The sequence below is a fragment of the Anthonomus grandis genome, chromosome 3 (assembly GCF_022605725.1).
Source record: "Anthonomus grandis grandis chromosome 3, icAntGran1.3, whole genome shotgun sequence".
NCBI classification, from domain to species: Eukaryota; Metazoa; Arthropoda; class Insecta; order Coleoptera; family Curculionidae; genus Anthonomus; species Anthonomus grandis.
In genome coordinates, this window is record NC_065548.1 from 27,467,168 (window position 1) to 27,487,049 (window position 19,882).

The following is a 19,882-nucleotide window of genomic DNA, read 5'->3' on the forward strand; positions in this document are numbered from 1 at the left end:
ATGTAATCTTGTTTTCTGTGCTGCAGGCGGCAGTTTCTACGCTGTTTTGGTGGTGTGTTTGTTATTTTTTTCCCGTTCTCGTTCTCGTTCTGTATAGTTTCACGATAATACAAGAATGAATACTAATATTGATACTACTACTAGACAGGGCAGTAAGCAAAAGCAACGACAGAAATAAAGAAGTGCTGGAAAAGAAAATTTTACAAAAAAAATAATAAGTAAGTTATTACATGCGACAGCTCTCCAACTACAACCTTTGTGTTCACCTAGGGGACAATAACACTTGCTTCATGTTTTTGTGGCACGAAGGTATAACAGGACGTGGAGGGAACGAAATTGCGTCGTGTGTACTGAAAGCTTTCACTAATATACCCACACAGAAGCGGATGATAACAATCTGGAGTGACAACTGCGCTGAACAAAATAAAAACAAAATGTTATTGTTCTTATGGATTTATTTAGTTGCCAAGGGCATTTTGATGAGATCAATCATAAGTATCAATCAATCAATCAATCAATGCTTTATTGTCAAGAAATTGTTACAATTTGTAGACAAAGCTGTAAAACAAAAAAGACACAAAGATGCAAACAAAACACAATTAAAAAAAGAAAAACAAAACAAAATTTAAAAAAAATATAAATAAATAAATAGAATAGATTATCTACAATATATACAGATTAATACAATTTAGAAATTGTAAGTAGTCAAAAATATTATTATTATAAAATATACAATTTAATGTATACAATGTCAAAAAAAAAGATCATTAAAAAATCTGTCTACGTTAAAAAAAAATGTAAAAAATGTTTAAAAAGTAAAAAATTATAAAAAATCCTAAAATAGCTACAAAAAGCAGTATACCTAAACATGTACAGATAGTAAAAATACATAATCTGCTAGTGCGAAATTTCAAATCAATGATTACAAAAAAAAATCGTTAACTGTGTAAAAAGCTCTCTCCAGTAAGAATACTTTTAATGCTTTACGAAATGCAAAAAAAGATGTGATGGATTTAATTTCCAATGGCAGATGATTGTGCATTTTTTTTTGCATTATATAATATGGAACTTTTGACCAACTCTGAATGTGGGGTAGGCAGGTATAGATCATGTTCCGTGTATCTAAGTAGATAACTATGGGAAGGCCTATCAGATGCTGAACCGTGTTTGCGTATTAGACAAAGGGACTCAAATATGAATAAAGATGGAAAAGTTAATATTTGAAATTTTTTGAAGAAATGCTGGCAATGACTTCTGTATTTAAGTCTCAGTGTATAACGTAAAGCTCTCTTTTGTAGTCTAAAAATACGGTCAAATTGAGTTGCACTACATGTACCCCAGAATGGAAGGGCGTATCGAAGGTGCGATTCAAAAAGGGCAAAATAAACTGTTCTAGAAGTAGACAGGCTAAGCTCCTTAGAAATTGATCTTAACGCAAACAAGCGGAACTTAATTTTCTTGATAAAAAGTCAATATGTGTGTCCCATTTTAACGAGTTGTCAACAGTTAGCCCTAAAAACTTTACAGAATCAACTTCGTCAATTGTTGCATTACCAAGTACAAAAGATTGCAAGGTATTTTTATAGGACAACATTTTAGTTTTGGAAATGTTGAGACAAAGGAGATTAGAGTCGCACCATGATTTGATAGTAGTTAAGTCACTTGATACGGTTCTATGAAGTTTAGAAATATCCGGATCACTCCAGGTAAAACTAGTATCATCAGCAAATAGACAGACTTTACCGTAAATATTTAGATTAGCAATGTCATTGATGAAGATAAGAAACAAAATAGGGCCAAGTACGGAACCTTGAGGCACTCCACTTTGTATTGGCTTGCAAGAAGACATAGTCGAATCAATTCTCACAGCTTGACTTCTGTTACTGAGATACGACTTAAACCATTCAAAAGGCGCTCCTCTGAACCCGTAATATTGCAACTTTTTTAATAAGATGTCATGATTAACACAATCAAAGGCTTTAGAAAAATCACAGAAAATTGTTGCTGTAGGGTGTTGGTTGTTTAAGCTAGAGTATACATTATTAAAAAGAGAAAACATAGTATCATTTGTGCATTTGTTATTTAAAAATTCAAATTGATGGGAAGTAAGTATTTTATATTTTAGCAAAAATGATTGAAGTCTTTTTTTAACCAATCTTTCAATAATTTTTGAAAGTGTGGGAAGAAGAGCAATAGGGCGATAGTTGGAAGACTGATCTTTGTCTCCTCCTTTATGTAGTGGAATTATTATCGCCAACTTAAGGCAGTTAGGAAAAACACCTTTTTGAAAAGACTGATTAATTAGAGTAATAAGATGACATAATGATGACATTCGGGCAGATTTGAAACATTTTGAGAGTAGATCCATCAATTCCAGAAGAGCCTTTGTTTTTGATTTCCCTAATTGAACTGCAAAGCTCTGGTAACACTACGGGCGTAAAGAAGAAGCTGTGGAAATTCTCATTTGCAATGGGAAGATATGAAAGTGGATCATGGGAAGGAGTTATGGTACTCATTAAATTATTTGCCACATTTACAAAATAATCATTAAGGTTTTCAGATGAAGTGGAGATAGTATTCGACAAAGAAGGCTTATTTCTCAAAGCATTAACAATCGACCACGTTTCCTTAGCCACATTTTTAGATTTAGCCAGTCTCCTATTATAGTAAATATCCTTGGCGGCTTTTAAAGTTCTCTGATAAATCTTTTTGTAAAGTCTTATGTACTCATGAAAAAAAGCGCTGTCTGAAAATTTCTTAAGATGAGATAATAAGCGCATGTTCTTAGCAGATGTACGCAAGCCTTGGGTAGACCAGGGGTTATGTTGCTTCTTTTTAAGAGGTCTCAAAGGAAAGGACTTGTGAGAAAGACTAGATAGCGTTTTTACAAATCTAGAGAATTCTATCTAGTATCGGGTCATTCGTTTATGAGCTGCGACAGGGATTTCGCTCAAATTAAAAAGCGAAAAAGGCAAGAAAACTGTGAGGTACCTATGGATTTAGTGAAAATGATGACAGCAGCAGTGAAAAAAACCCATTTCTGACTCTCACGAGATGTGAACCGTGAGGACTTTTTCGATTTTAAAGTTGCTTCTGAAAGTACAGGGTGGCCAAATAAGCGAGGTAAGCGGCTGTATCTCAGGACCTGTACATCTGGCAACAATGGAATTTTTTTTATTATTATAAAAGTAGCCATGAAAAAATTCTGGAAATTATCTTTAAGTTCCGTATTTTACCGCAAGAGGGCGCAACTAAAAATTAAATAAGAGAAACCTTTTTTTCTCCGAAAACTTAAATATTAACTTATACTTTTGATATTATTTTTAGTAAGCCTAGATAGTTTGCTATCATTTTGGTTTATGAATTGTTGACGTACGAACGAAAGTAGGGGTGGGGGAAGCTATTGAAAGTGGAATCATTAAGATCGCTGTAAATTCTAAACCACTCATTTCATTTTAGCAATTCAATTTTATTTGCTAGATAAATGTAGCTGCTTTAAAAGTCTGATATCATCACTACCCTATAGTTTCTAATAAAAGCGCCAGAGGGCGCAATTTGTAATAATTCCAGTTTTTTTCATTTTGCTCTAAAAATTCAAATTGAATGGTATATTTTTGACATCCTATTTAAAAGGTAAATAAAATTTGCAAAAGTCCTGTGAAAACCGCACGATGATATCTTTGCTCGTTTTAAAGTTATAGCGAATTAAAGTTTTTTACGCACCGAGCCTAAACTTACGTACCGCCATCTAGTGTCCTGCCTAAAAATCTCTAATTAGTATTACCACAACTAGGATACCATGATGTTGTCATAATTAATAAATTATTAAAGTAATAATTGATTGATAAATTATAAATTAATAATACCTATGTATCACAGAATTTTTATGTGACTTTCTTAAGGCGAATAATTTTATTAACGAATTTCTTTTTATTGAATTTCTTTCTTTTTATATTTAAATTATGGTCATGAAAGGTCTATGGTCTGAAAAGGACCGATTTTAAACCCAAACATATTTGGTATTTAATGCCTCGATAGGTGTTCAAACTGCTTTCCATCACATTCAAAACAAGCTTCCAATCTTCTTTGGGTGGATAAAACTGCTGTTTCGATTTCAGCAGCTGATATTTCATTTATTGCACCACGGATTCTGTTTTCCATATCCTGTCTTGTTGTAGGTGGAGTTTGGTATACAATATCTTTTAAACGACCCCATAAGTAAAAGTCTAGGCATGTTAAATCGGGTGACCTGGCCGGCCAAGGATATAGACTCCCCCTTTCGATCCAGCGCCCTTGAAAGTACAGTTTGGCTATTCTTTCTGCGGCTACGAAAGGAATGCAGTATGGCACGTTGCAATTGGTTAACGTTTCGTTGCTATGGAGACGTTCCGGTTGCGATTGAGCACAGAGTCGCGTGCTGCCACGTGCTTTTTTGTCTGTCTCGATTTTTATGGATTTATTTAGTGGCGGAGCTTTTTTCCTTTCTTGCCTTTAGTGATAGCTTAGCAGTGTGTTTATTTACGTTTTGTTCAAGTTGTATTATTCGTTGTTTTGTTATCTTAATATTTGTTGTATGGTACTTTTGTTAATAGTTTTGTACTTATTTTATCGTTGACATTGAGATTTTTGTTAAAATTAACAAATTTACACGTGGAAAGACACTAAATAGTCAAGCAAGAGAGGTTGTGGCAAATGTTTATAGGTAAGAAATTTTCATTTAAACTATGTATCTGTTTCATTTTAATAAAATATGTATTCAACCATCATTCCAGTCGCAAAAAAATAAAAATACTTTTATAGGTCGCGAAAGATTTTTTTAAAATTAATTCTACTTAAAAATAATAATAATAATAATTAGTTTTTTTAAACAGCCCACCCTTTTTTGTGTTTATAGGATTTGCGATGAAGAAGCAACAAATAACTGTTATAAATTGCCAGTAAAGCGAAAATTGGAAAGAGTGTCGCTATACACTGGTGTCGGCATTTCCAGTGTTAAAAAAATTCACAAAGAAGATGTAGAAAGGATGAAAACGGACCCCAATAAAATGCTTTCGACTCCAGGAAAAAAAAGATCCAGTCAGACCTTAGTAGACATCTTATTAATAGGTTTTATTTAGAGTTTAAGGTTGTGCCAAGCACAAGAAAATTACTTCAAAAATTGCGGGAAGATGGCAACTTTCCTTATTGCCGAGAGACACTAATGAGATTACTAAAATCTAATGGATTTTATTGGCGTAAATGCCAAAATAAAAGAAAAATTTTGATGGAGCGGCCTAATATCTTAACTCTGAGATATAAGTACCTTCGGGAAATTCGAAAATATCGGCAAGAGGGACGAAATATTATTTATTTGGACGAAACATGGATAGACAATGACCTAACTTTTAAGAAATGTTGGCAGAGTAATACCATTTCCGGAGTCATTAGTAATACAATATATATCTACAGGTAAGGAATAATCTAATTAATTAAAGTAAATATTTTGCTATATTATGTGGTCGTGGAATATAATTTGTAATATTTATAATGATGTTTTATATCACTGAATTTGAAACAAAATTTTAGGTCGACTCATAGTTGTACATGCAGGTTCTGAAAATGGCTTTATTAAAAATGCCTGTTTAATATTCAAAGCTGGACTTGCTACGGGTGATTATCATAACATTATCATTATCATTCATTACATAACATTACGATAACATTCCTGCCAATTCGGTTATTGTCTTGGATAATGCTCCCTATCATTCTGTTCAGGAAGATAAGACTCCAACCAAATCAGCTCTAAAACAAGATATAGTGAATTGGCTTACAAAGAAAGCTTATTAATTAAATTGATATTTTGGTATATGCAGCATGTTTTGTACAAAATATAATAAAATAAGTCTTAATTTATAGTCAAATAAGTCTAACTTTAATTTAAATATTGAGGTATGGGTCCTGAGAAAAAATTACTATATTTTAGACATTTTATGAAACAACTTTACGATATAAATATTTCTTACAGGCATAAATCATGACCCAAAAGCCAGGAAAGTCGATCTCTTTGATCTTGTTGTCCTCCATAGACCCCCCACTGATCAAAAAATTATGTGATTGATAGGATTATCAAGTCACATGGACATACCCCACTTAGGACACCACCTTTTATGTGTGAACTAAATCCTATAGAATTGGCATGGGCAAAGGTTAAATATATCATAAGAAGCAGAAATATCACGGGAAATTTTTCCTTAACAACCTTAAAACAAATTACTGAGGAAGCAATTTTATTAATTTCCAGGGAAGATTGGCAAGATAAATTTTGGGAAACAGATGAGATTATGGAGAAAATTGAACCCATTATAATTACTTTGTCCGCTAGTGATGACGATACCGATGACAGTGACGATGATATAAGATACATCAGACAGTGACGATACTCCATAGACAGCATTAGCGAAAAAAACGGGGGTGGCTATTTCGCATTGGATCACCCTGTATATTATGATCTCAAAATACCTATATGTATTGTAAAATACATACATCAAATACAACAAAAACATTAACATTTTACGGAATTATTTTTTTAACTTTCAATACTTTATAAAATTTCGCACGCCACTGGGCATTTGATGAGTGAAATCAGCCATGTTTTATTTTCGGCGGCGTTCCCCTTACCGATGCCCCGTAGCCACAGAAAGAATAGCCAGACAGTAATTATTTATATGATGCCGCACCAAACGGAAAAAATGTGCTGAGCACCCGTCCAATTGGAAATACATGTTCCGTCTTACTTCCAATGTCACATCTTCCATTAAAATAGGCAAGGAATTTGTTAAAAAATGCAAAAAAACATTACCGGTTTGTGCCATCAAAAAAATAAGGACCAATAATTTTCATTCCGATAATGCCACACCACACGTTTACACTCCAGCGGCCTTGGTGCTGGACTTCTCGCATCCAACGAGAAGTTTCAACCGACCAATAATGCATATTATGCCTGTTGACTTTTCCATCGCTAAAAAAAGTGGCTTCATCGGTCCACAGAATCTGTGACAAAAAATCCCTGTTTTCGCGAATCATTGCTAGTATCCATTGGCAAAAATCAATTCGGCGCTCAAAATCATGTTCGTTTAGAGCTTGGTGTAGGATTATATGGAAAGGGTGTAGCCTTAAAATAAAAAGAAATGCCTATATTCGAGAAGAAAATTATATTAAAAAGATGTATTACCTGTGGTCTTTAAGTATATTTTGAACAGTAGTTCCCCAAATCTAAAGATAACGCACAAGTTCCAATATGCCTATTAAACTCTACGTAGGCCAACACATTAATAATGTTTTCTTCAGTTCTTCCAGTAGAGCGACGCGTTCTAAATTTGGGCCGACTAAAACTTCCAGTATCGCGTAGTCGCTGTACCAACCGTGGAAAAATTCTTCTGCCATAATGGCGGCGATCTGGATACCGAAGGGCATACTGTCCTTCAGCTATTGCTGCATTTTGAAAGCACTCAAAGAAAACCGCAATCAAATCCACAGCTTCATTATTTGTCAAAGGCATTTTACAAAAAATCGAGCAAAGAAAATTAAAAACAGATTTAAACTGGCCGTCTAATAAATATTTGACGTTTCCATACAATCCATTTTAAAAGTTTCTTTTGTTTTTGCCGCCTACTATACGTTAACTAGACATTCTAAGGCCGAGCGCTAGATGGCGGTACATAAGTTTGGACTCGGTGCGTAAAAGACTTTAATTCGCTATAACTTTAAAACAAGCAAAGATATCATCGTGCGGTTTTCACAGTATTTTTGCAAATGTTATCTACTTTTTAAATATGATGTCAAAAATATACCATTCAATTTGAATTTTTGGAGCAAAATGAAAAAAACTGGAATTATTACAAATTGCGCCCTCTGGCGGTTTTATTAGGAACTATAAGGTAGTGATGAGATCAGACTTTTAAAGCAGCTACATTTATCTTGCAAATAAATTTTGAATTGCTCAAATCGAATATGTGGTTTAGAATTTACACCGATTTTAATGATTCCACTTTCAATAGCTTCCCCCACCCCTACTATCGTTCGTAAGTCAATAATTCATAAACCAAAATTATAGCAAATTATAGCAAATTAGGCTTACTAAAAATAATATCAAAAGTATAAGTTAATATTTAAGTTTTCGGAGAAAAAAAAGTTTCTTTTATTTAATTTTTAGTTGCGCCCTCTTGCGGTGAAATACGGAACTTAAAGATAATTTCCAGAATTTTCTCATGGCCACTTTTATAATAATAAAAAAAATTCCATAGTTGCCAGATGTACAGGTCCTGAGATACAGCCGCTTACCTCGCTTATTTGGCCACCCTGTACAGGGTGGCCAAATAAGAATGCGAGGTACTGTATCTGGGAAGCTATTCATCGTAGAAGCTTGCGATAAAAAAATGTATTACTAAAATGGCCAAGAGAATGACCTAGAAAATATTTTTAAGTTTCTAAAATGGCCGCTAGGGGGCCCAACTGCAATCTTGAATCTAGAAAACTGTTGTTTCTGTAAATTTTGCTGACTTAACCTAACAAAAAAATAGCTGATTATTAAAGTAGAGACTAATCCGAACCTTTTTTATTTGAATAGTTTTGCTGTATCTCTAAAAATAAAATGGTGGGGGGTGTTCAAAAGTTGACTTAAAACATACCCTGTATACTAAAAACGCCTTAGCCGATTTTATCAAACTTGGGCTACTTGAAAAGAGCTATTATTAAGCTACGAATATTATTATATTTTATGTTTTTTTAGTTTTACATCTCGCCGCTAGAGCGCTTTTTTCGGCTTTCTGACACAAATGACTAATTTTCTCAAAAAACTTAAATGCAATGGTATAAATTTTTTTATACAAAAAAATAGCTTAATGACGTCTTAATATGCTTGCGAAAACCGCATCTTAATATCTTCATCCTAACCTAAAATTTAGGCCAAAGAAAATTTTATATGGAAATCCCTTAATATTTATAAAAACTACAAAATAATTTATTTCGAATTTCTTTTATAATGTAAGTTGTGGCCCTATAAAGGATCGATTTTAAAAAGAAAGGGTTTTAATGCCCCCGTAAATGCTCGAAATGCTGACCATCACGCTCTATGCATTGCTGAAGCCTCTCATGGGTAGATAGAACTGCAGCTTCAATTTCGGCTCTCGGTATGGTATGTATTGCATTACGAATGCGGTTTTTCATATCTTCTCTAGTCGTAGGCTGAGTCTAAAATACAATGTCCTTTAACCGCCCCCATAAATAGAAATCAAGACAGGTTAAGTCTGGGGATCGCGGAGGCCATGGAAACAGGCTTCCTCTTCCAATCCACCGCTGTTGAAAAATGTTATTAATATGCTCTCGCACATTCCTAGCAAAATGTGCTGGACAACCATCCAACTGCAAAAACAAATTTTGCCGGACTTCCAGTGGCACATCTTCCAGCAACAACGGTAATTGATTTACCAAAAAGTCGAAAAAAACATTGCCATTTAGAGATTGCTCAAAAAAATATGGTCCAATAATGTTGCCTCCAAGTATACCACACCACACATTTAAACTCCAGCGCCCTTGGTGCTGAACTTCACGCAACCAATGCGGATTTTCTGCAGACCAATAATGCATGTTATGCAGGTTAACTCTACCGTCACTATTAAATGTGGCTTCATCGGTCCAAAGAATTTTAAATAAAAAATCTCTGTCCTCGCATATCATGCCTAATATCCAATGGCAATAGTCCAACCTACGGTCAAAGTCTGCTTCTTTCAATGCCTGATGTAAATTAACATGATATGGGTGCATTCTATAAATATATTTAAAAAAAAGCTGAACTTAAATAAATCCATATATGGCGATGGCTATTAGAATTTACCCATTGTCCTTCAAAATATCTTGAATCGTTGTTCTTGATATGCCTAATTCAAGGGATAATGCTCTTATGCTAACATGAGGATTTCATTCAATATATCCCAGGACGCTGTTAATATTGTCCACATTTTTTCTAATTCTTGGCCATTGAAACCTAGGCCGAAAACTACTATTGGCTCGTAAGTTCGCCACTAATCGGGGAAAAAATCTAACATCGCAAGGACTTCGATTTGGATATCGAGCAGCATAAACTCTTTTTGCTACTGCAGCATTTTGAAGACATTCAAAATAAACCGCAAGCATATCAACAGCTTCATCGTTCGTAAAACGCATTTTGCAAAAACAAAAAATGCTCAAGTAACGTAAAACTTTTGACAACTTACTATTGACAATTTGAGGAATGTTTATAATTTGAGTAGACATTTGTTTTGTTGCATTCCATGGCCTGCTTTCTAATAATTATTTTTTTCGTATTATATCCATAGTGAATATATAACATAAAATAGATCTGATTTTTGATATAAGCATTATTAATACTTACCTTTTAGTGATATTAGGTAATATTTTCAAAAATGGTAAATTTTGTTTTCAAAAGTAGTGAATTTTAAAAAATTCCAAAATAATTAGTATAAAAAAATTAAAATTTAAGGGTATAAAATATTCTTTGGCCTATATTTTAGGTTAGGAACAAGATATCGAGTTGCGGTTTTCGCAAGATTATTTAGACATCATTTAGCTATTTTTCTATGAAAAAAAAATCATATCAACGCATTTAAGTTTTTTGAGAAAATTAGTTATTTGTGTCAGAAAGCCGGAAAAAGCCCTCTAGCGGCGAGATGTAGAACTAAAAAAACATGAAATATAATAATATTCGTAGCTTAGTAATAGTTCTTTTCAACTAGCTTAAGTTTGATAAAATCGGCTAAGGCGTTTTTAGTATACAGGGTGTGTTTTAAGCCAACTTTTGAACACCTCCCACCACTTTATTTTTAGAGATACAGCAAAACTATTCAAATAAAAAAGGTTCGGATTAGTCTCTACTTTAATAATCAGCTATTTTTTTTTGTTAGGTTAATTCAGCATAATTTACAGAAACATCAGTTTTCTAGATTCAAGATTGCAGTTGCGCCCCCTAGCGGCCATTTTAGAAACTTTAAAATATTTTCCAGGTCATTATCTTGACCATTTTAGTAATACATTTTTTTATCGCAAGCTTCTACGATGAATAGTTTCCCAGATACAGTACCTCGCATTCTTATTTGGCCACCCTGTACAATCAATACATCTAAGCTTCAAATTTCGAAAGCTCAATCGATTAATATTAGCCGAGAAAATCCAGGATTTGTCAGAATCCGAGAAACTCTGAACGAAATAGAGTCTTGGAAAGCAACGAAATTTTGAAGAAAAATGTTACAATTGAAGCTATCGCAGAAATGACTCTGCCAAACCTAACCTGCCAGAGTAGAATTTCTGAAGAGAAAAAACAAAATTTGCTGGCAATGATTCGTTATTTGACGAAAGAAAACAGATAATTTTATGAGGATCTATTGAATCCTTACATTAATTAAAAGCTAATTTTTTTGTGTTTTTTCGTTATTTACTTACCACAATATTTATATTTTTGTAATGGCACTTAGCACATTCTATGAACTTGTAACTTTTCATTTTTTTTCTGACATTTTTGACAAAAATTTGTCGAAAATATTATGTACACAGAAAAATACTTACTTGAATAAACCTATGTTTAATTTTCAGAGAGTTTTTTCTTATACATTGATTGTAGTATAAAAAACATTGTTTATCTCGAAATAATAATTTTGGCACTTACAAAAGCAAATGGATTGTTTAAAGTAAATAATATTTAAGTTCTTATTTTTAGTAAATTTAATCTTAATTATTTTAGCTCAACTAAAGTATTTAAAAAATAGTTAACAAAAAAATAACTGCATTTAAAAATTTATTTAAATGCTTAATTCAGTCATTGCTTTACTTAAAAATTTGACAAACTCCCTTCACTGTGAATATGTTTTAACTAGGCACCTTAATCAAGATCTCCTAGAGAATTTATTTTCTGTAATAAGAACAAGATGTCCAAAACTTTTCACTTGGATAAAAGTCAGACCAGTGAAGTTTTAATTTCAGATATTGAAGCCAATAAAAATATAACTTATTGTTATTCCGAAATTGTATCTACAAGCAATATAAGTAGTTTCACTTCTTCCAATCTACATAATATCGAATAATTCAAATAAAACCGTAAATTTGGAAACGTGTTCAAATGTAATGTTTCTGGATATTTTGTAAAAATATTAATAGGGAATACGAAATGTGAAAACTATTGTGAATATTTTTTGAAAAAGGATAAATCAGAAATAAGCGATAAAAAATATTTCAAATTCATAAAGATTATTAAATCAAACAATGTATTTTTTCTAATAATATCATCAGACCATTTTTTAAATTTATGTCAAAACAATAAAATCATTTAATGAATTTATAATTAATTTGTATTATTTATAATACAATTTATAAAATATAATTAAATAAAACAGAAATAAATATACTAAACCTATGTCCATGGCAAATTGATAAATATTTACAGTTATTAATTAAGATTCTGATTTATAATAACCGAAAATGGGAAACTCAAAACCTTATTAGCAAATCTTTAAAAAAAAACTAATTATAAACCCCACCAAAAATTATCCATTTTATCTAGATAAACTAAACCGGGGTCTTACAAAAATGTTTTCTCAATTTTCTATGAGAGGCACTTTCTATTTTTCTTTCTTTTATTTATTTAAGAAAATCTGAAATCAATTTATTAATTTTATGGTCTTTAAGTAATAACTAATTAGGATACACTAAGAAAATTTTGATAAATTTAAGTAATAAAATTAAGTGTTTATATTTACTGAGTGTTATCAATTAACATCTTGTGAATGATTTAATATTGAAAGTTATAGCACATATTATAATGAAGGGGATTTTAATAGAAATGATGCACTCTTAATTCTAATTGAAAATGTATTAAAGTTTAAAAATATTTATTACAAATAAATTTTAATTATAAATTTTTTTTATTACAAATTTAAATATAAAAGTCAAAATAATGATCAAAAAAATAATGATAAGCAGAATATGAGAACTGTATAGATCTCCAAACTCAAATTTTAATTTATTATTTGATAATTTAAACTAATAACTAGATATGACTCAGATTCCTGCTTAGGCCATTTTTTTATCAACACCAGCACAAAATAAATAAATTCTTACATATTACATACTTGTGTCACAGATCACTTTCCAATTATGGTTAATATATTGCCACACAACACTCAAAATTCTCTTTTAACAAATAAACTGTAGCGAGGGGTGTACTCACGTACTTGCCGTATGTCCACCCTCTAACCTTTGACGTCGCAGGGTATTTGTCAACCTCCCTCACTATTTCTTTACAGTATTAGGAGAAAAAGTCGACAAAATGCCTCGGGCGCCACTCTAAGTAATTAAAGGAGCTTAGAGTCCCCTCTAGCCTCTCGGGTAAGCCTTTAGACAGTGGAGAAACCAGGTAAAGATTGAAAGTAGACTGTCCGGTTATAATGAGATCTTATTGCTCTTAATCTTTATTATTACAAATACTAATAAGTAACAGATTTGGTTGCTTAAAACTAAATAAACAAAAGTGTCCTTAAAATCTAACAATCCCCATTACCAATTTCTATGATTAAGCACAGGCAGTTATTTGGGAAAATGTACCGGAAAATTCAGCACTCTATTAATGACGCAAAATAGTATGATTTAAGGGACGGGGTTATGATGTTTTGTACAAGCGGTTACGGATGACATTCGTTAAGCAAAGCCGGAAACTCAACACCAATCAAGCGAAGCAATCCCAATCAATCGGTCAACATTTACCTCTGCTGTGTTGCTATACGAATAGTAATTATGACATCACGGACTCGGTTATTACTCGTCTCTCACCATCTTGAGAAGCCAAGTAATAATTAATAAACGCGGCTACTGCCTGCCCTACAAAACACGAAGAAAGATAGTGTCCAAGCAGTAGTTTTCATCAATCAAACAATTAAACGGAACAGTATGGCCGCGGACAGAGCAGAAAATAAAAAGTCAACAATAAAAATTATCAATTAAATACAAAATAAATCCGCAGTGAGTGTTTCTCTGGTTGCAAACAAGAATGTAACTTTTCGCGAACGGAATTAATGAAACGTTGGTTCAATCACCCGTTTACTACCTGCCCTACAAAACACGAAGAAAGATAGTGTCCAGGCACCAGTTAATAATATTCGCGACTGTGGCTTCCCTACAAAACACGAAGAAAGATAGTGTCCAAACCACAGTTTTAAAAGTTCATAAAGCGGAACGGAATCAATATGAATATTCTAATAATTAATCACAGATTAAAACTCACAGCGGAAACATAAAATACCACCGTCTTCCAAGCTTGTAAAAATGATAACTAAAATACCGTAACGCGGATAATTTTACGATAATGTCATTAATATAACCCGCTTACTACCTGCCCTACAAAACACGAAGAAAGATAGTGTCCAGGCAGTAGTTAATAATATTCGCGACTGTGGCTTGCCCTACAAAACACGAAGAAAGATAGTGTCCAAACCACAGTTTTAAAATTAAATAAAACGGAACGGGACGGAACGATATCAATAGCAACGGATTCGATAAAGATCTTAATACGCGAGCTTGGAAGCGGCCGGTCAACTGTCAACAGGTGGCTCTTACCTAACCCAATTCACACTGTCAACGTCAAGACAAATTTAAACGTAAATATTGAAAATTTAACGGTATTGAAATATGGAAAAATTACTGGTACTTCGCTCGAAAGGGTATGGTACGACCTCACTGCGACGAATGTGTTTCGTTGGTGGACCTGGAACCTTTTTATACCCATCGCAGGAATTTGGGTGCCGACGACTCAAGAACATCCTCGGAACCAATCGTTGAATAAAAATGCAATTGGGAAAACTTAATGAAAATATAATTTTTCTTCGTGAAAACGGTACGGATTTATAGGCTATGGCCCCATATGGTAAACAAACTTAGTTTCAGCTCTCAAAACCGGGTATTTCTAGGTGAAAACAGCGGGACAAAAGCTGGCCACATGTGTACCAGAAAACCGGCTTTTCAGGAAAACTACGGGAAACTGAATCATGATTTATGTTATATTTTGCCACACCGAGCATGCCCCTTCATTTAACAGGGCTTCACAAGGTAGGTAAACCTTGAAACTTGCAAAATAGAACATGTAAACAATGCAACAGCATGAAAGGAAAATTTCATGAAAATAACCGGAAAACTGGAAGCATAGTGATGAAAACCCTCTCAGTTTTAGGCATTTGTGGTTCTTTATTATCCTAACACTTACAAAGCTTAAAAATTATTTAAATAAACTAATAAATATAACAAAGTATACATTTTACAAAAACAAAATACATAGTAACAAGAATGATAAGGAAAAAAAGTATATAAAATCATAAATAATATAACCGGTGTAGGCAAGGGCAAAAAAGCAATACATTGGTCATTAAGGATAAACAAGACCAACCTTTTAACGATCCCTTGGTGATGGCAAACCTTTGTCACAAATGCTTTGTGACTGTCAATACAGAACTAGAAAAAGAAATAAAAGTATTTATTACCCTTACTACCACATAGATTAGACCGAAACCAAATTCCCAACTTGTCTATGTTTTTAAAACCAGTGTAAGTCAAAGAACTTACATCATAGATATCATCTTTTAGTGTTTTACCCTTACAACACACAGTTAATCCAATCTTTTTAAAACAGAATACTTTAAAGTCTCCGTAATAATAACTCCAATTCATAAAGCCGAATAACAAAATAAAATTCAAATTTATCGATCAAATAGCCTAGTTAATAATCTAGCCAAAATATTTAAAAAAAGGATTAAAGGATAGACCGATATATTTTTTTAAGCAAGCTAAAATCTTATCGTCGAGACAATGCGGATTTTTAGACAGAAGAAGGACCTATTCTAGAGTGATTTACCTCAGAAACCGCGAAAGGCCTTGACGATTATAAAAAGGTGATAGTGGTTATTATGGACCTTGCTAAGGCTTTCGACACAGTGTCTCATCAAAAGCTCCTTAATGTTCTTGAACATTATGGAGTGAGAGGCATTGTGTTGGAAGTGTTAAAAGTTATTTATCCTTAAGAAAACAATAAACTAAAGTAAATAACAAGTTAAAATCCCTAGAAATAATTAAAATCGGCGTTCCCTAAGGGAATATAATGGGACATATTATTATATAGCTTCATTACTTGAACAAATTTTAACTTCTTGTAGTTTATAGGGATATAACTCATGAAATTTAAATACGTTTCTGATTGATTCATGCCAGTATATTTGAATATATTATATATAATTATTCTATATCGTAAATATTATATATTATATAATTATATATTGAATACTTGATTCCTTTTGAACATTTAATAAAATAATAATAAAAAATGTTAAAAATGTAGTTAGCTTGATAACCAGAGAAGAATATGTGGCTATTTATAGTATAATTGGAAAGCATTTTTCAAGAGCTTCAAGATAGTGTATCATTTGACCATGTATCTTTCTATTTAAGATTTTAGGAGTGTACCTTAGCCTGTCCAAAGGGTTAGCCTTGTATACAATTTCCATTATAATAGTTGGTTTTTCTTATGGGCGCCGTATTGGAATTTTAAACGGCCCTTTTAATAACCCTTTTGTAAAATGTGGCTATTTTAAAATTAAACTTACGTGAGTATTGACAATGCAATTCATTCAGCGAGCTCCACCATGTATACAGCAATAGATTGAAAACCATGAAACCAAAATGGTACGATTTACTGTACTGACGCATCTAATAAAGATTAAGTTTACTCACCGAGGAATCTCGGTCCCCTTGATTCAGTCATGTCAACAACCATCAATATAGTTACTTTATGTTTGCTAATAATTTACATATATATCTTCTTTCTTCGACGACTAGCTAGTGTCCTCTAAAATAGTTAAGGCTACCCCATACGCTCCACTGCCGCTAAGCAGTAAGCATCTCAACACTCGGAAACTAAGATAACATATACCGAGATCTTAGAATCCAAATGTGTCAATCGAGAAGACAAGTGAGGGCCCTCTATAACTCACAAGACCAACTCGAAGGAACTGCGCGCTCAGAGGGCATCCCTGTCCATTGCTACACATTTGACCACAACCTGGTAATACCTCGCTAAACAGCGACAAACTTTGGTATACCATAAAACTTTAGCCATGGACTTTTACAACAACAATATAAAATATTACTCACATGTCAATATGATTAACCTGTGCACAAAACAATCACAACCATTCTAATATCCACCTAGTCGACAAACACCACCACACCTGGTCAACTATGACCACTCTATATACAAGGCTCTTCATAAGCCGAAGTGCTAGCACTCACTGCCTCTTTTACTTTTTTGGGTCGTTCTTAATCTCTGCTTATATTATGATTTATGTTTAGGGTATAGATTTTCAAGGATGTAAGATAATTCTCGAGCGGTTAAGACCACAGATGTAATAGCAGGATGCAGATATAATAGCAGATAGCAGCTCCGCACGTTAAGTGCGGAATAATTTACATTTGTGGTTGAGACGCTTTTAAACGAATACAGGGTATTTATAAAATATACGTTTATTAAATATATTAAATTACCTTAGGATATTTTACACTTTCGACAGATGCGTTTAAATACGCCCGTTTAAAAAATAATAATTGCGAAAGCCTATATTAAAGGTGTTTGTAGTGCTCTAGCTCACATTCGTTTATTTATGCCTTTCGTTTATAGCCTTTTCTTCCCACGTGGACGGTGCCGAGAGATGCTGGCTATTGAGAAGCGAGAGAGACGGACGTAGTGACGCTGGACCGCATGTTTGACTAAAAAAGGGAATCCGTTTGTTTGTTTAACTTCTTAAATAGATCGTGGAATAATAGGCAAAAGAACTCGAGTATAAATTGAGAAAGGTTGACTGCGGCAGAGATTTGAGATAACGTAGCCGATTTGTTTCGTTTTGTAAACGTTTTTCTTTTTTTTATTTAATACAATATCAAATGTAGTCTAGTAAAAAGTGTTTTCATTTCTACAACAAATAACAGCCAACCAGTTAATAATTTTAACAGGAGTAACCCTAAATCTTCATTCGAAATACAAGATATCTTATTGAAAACGTAATTAAAAGGGCTAGTCAAAACAGCAAATGGCCAATATAGCGCCGACGCGACGATCAAAAACAAAGTTAATGATGACTCTCTAAAGATAGTACGTCGTATTTTTAATATTTAAAGTCATCGTGTAGGCGAGAAAAAGTGGGTACAATAAGGTATTAATTTAATAAATAATTTTGTTATATATTTTCAAATAAAAACACCAAAAAAAAAATTAAAAAGATTTTGCTAAATTTTAGATTTTCCCAAAATTTAGGAAGTATTTGGAATTTATAATACTTTATTATAAAAGGAAACTATATTGCGCAACTTTTCTTTAATTATACCACCTCGTATCTTCTACCGTTTTCGAGATAGATCTACTGCTTATCCTTATTTTGAACGTCCTGTATTACCATTTTTCGGGGTCAACATTTTTATTTTTTTGTTCTTACTTACTTTCTATAGTTTTAAGTATAGCTGTTGTAATAATTTACTTGTGCTATATTATCACGCGGTTTAAATATAAGGACAATAATCTTTTTGTTATATAGGTTCGAAATAAGTGTCAGTTATTTATGGGAAAAGTAATGATGTGCGGCACTTAAGAAGTACGTAGCGATAGCCGTGAAATATTAGTTTGTAACTTGATACTTTGTTTAGGTTAAAAAGGTTTAGAGGATAAGGCGTATTTTTGGTAAGAAACAAGAAACAGTTCCATATGAAGTCGTGACGGATAAAGATTAAATAAAAGTTGATTGAATTTAGACAAAAGAGTTTGTTTTTCGTTATAAATTTTAACATCAGAAGTGGGATGAACTCTACGCGCCGGAGTATTAGAGTCGTTCGCTGAATTAGACTATTTTCGTATAAGTGATTGTTTGATAGTGCAGGTGGCAAGATTAATAGTGTAATATACAGAATGTTTCGGTGTTTGTGTTAAAAAAAAATCATGAGTGATGATGAAAATAATTTATACCAAAGCTTGCTGGAAAAGCACATTGAAAGGAAAGTTGAACAAGCATTAAAGAGGAAATTTGGACAGGTTGCTGAGGTTGATTTAACCGAAAGGGAGAGTGATAATGGAGAGAACTCTACGCTCATTGTACGGGGTGATATTCTTCCTACCTTTGACCCAGACGATAAAAGTACTACAATTGTAGGGTGGCTTCAGAAAATCGACCAATTAAGTGAGATTCACGGCTGGACAGATTACTAGAAAACGGCGTATATGCAACAAAAGTTACGTGGTGCTGCGCGTAGCTGGTTTAATCGTCTTGACGACTTCAGAAAAACGTGGGAAGAATGGAAAATGGCTATTACCAGGGCATTTCTCAGATGTACAGACTATGCCAGTTTTGGAAGAGCTAGTAAATAGAAAAAAAAGGCCAAAGGAGACAATGACCCACTATTATCATGATAAGTTGTTGCTAATTCAACAATGCAGGCTGGATAAGGAAGCAGCAATATCCTGCGTTATTAAGGGTTTACCCTTAGAATTGCAGGCAAATGCCCATGCTTTCCAATGCACTACTACAGATGAACTGTATGCTGGTTTTATAGCACCTTTAGAAAATTATCAAAGTTCTACGTATGAACCTAAATCAAAAAGATTTAAGCATGAAGGTGAGACCAAAAAGCCAACAAAATGTTACATTTGTGGAAAACCGGGCCACATAGCTAAAGACTGCCGTTTTAAGAGTACAATACGTTGCTACCTATGTGGTCGATTGGGCCATAAAAAGGAAAACTGCCGCCTACGAAATTCACGCAATATTGCTACTCCTAG

The 19,882-nt window shown here is 33.1% G+C and overlaps 1 protein-coding gene across 2 annotated transcripts in view; it reads left to right on the forward strand.

Moving 5' to 3' along the window:
- LOC126734272 (pyrokinin-1 receptor-like) overlaps window positions 1-19,882 on the forward strand; it is a 534,619-nt gene that overhangs the window by 343,367 nt on the left and 171,370 nt on the right. The gene's annotated exons all lie outside the window — the stretch shown is intronic.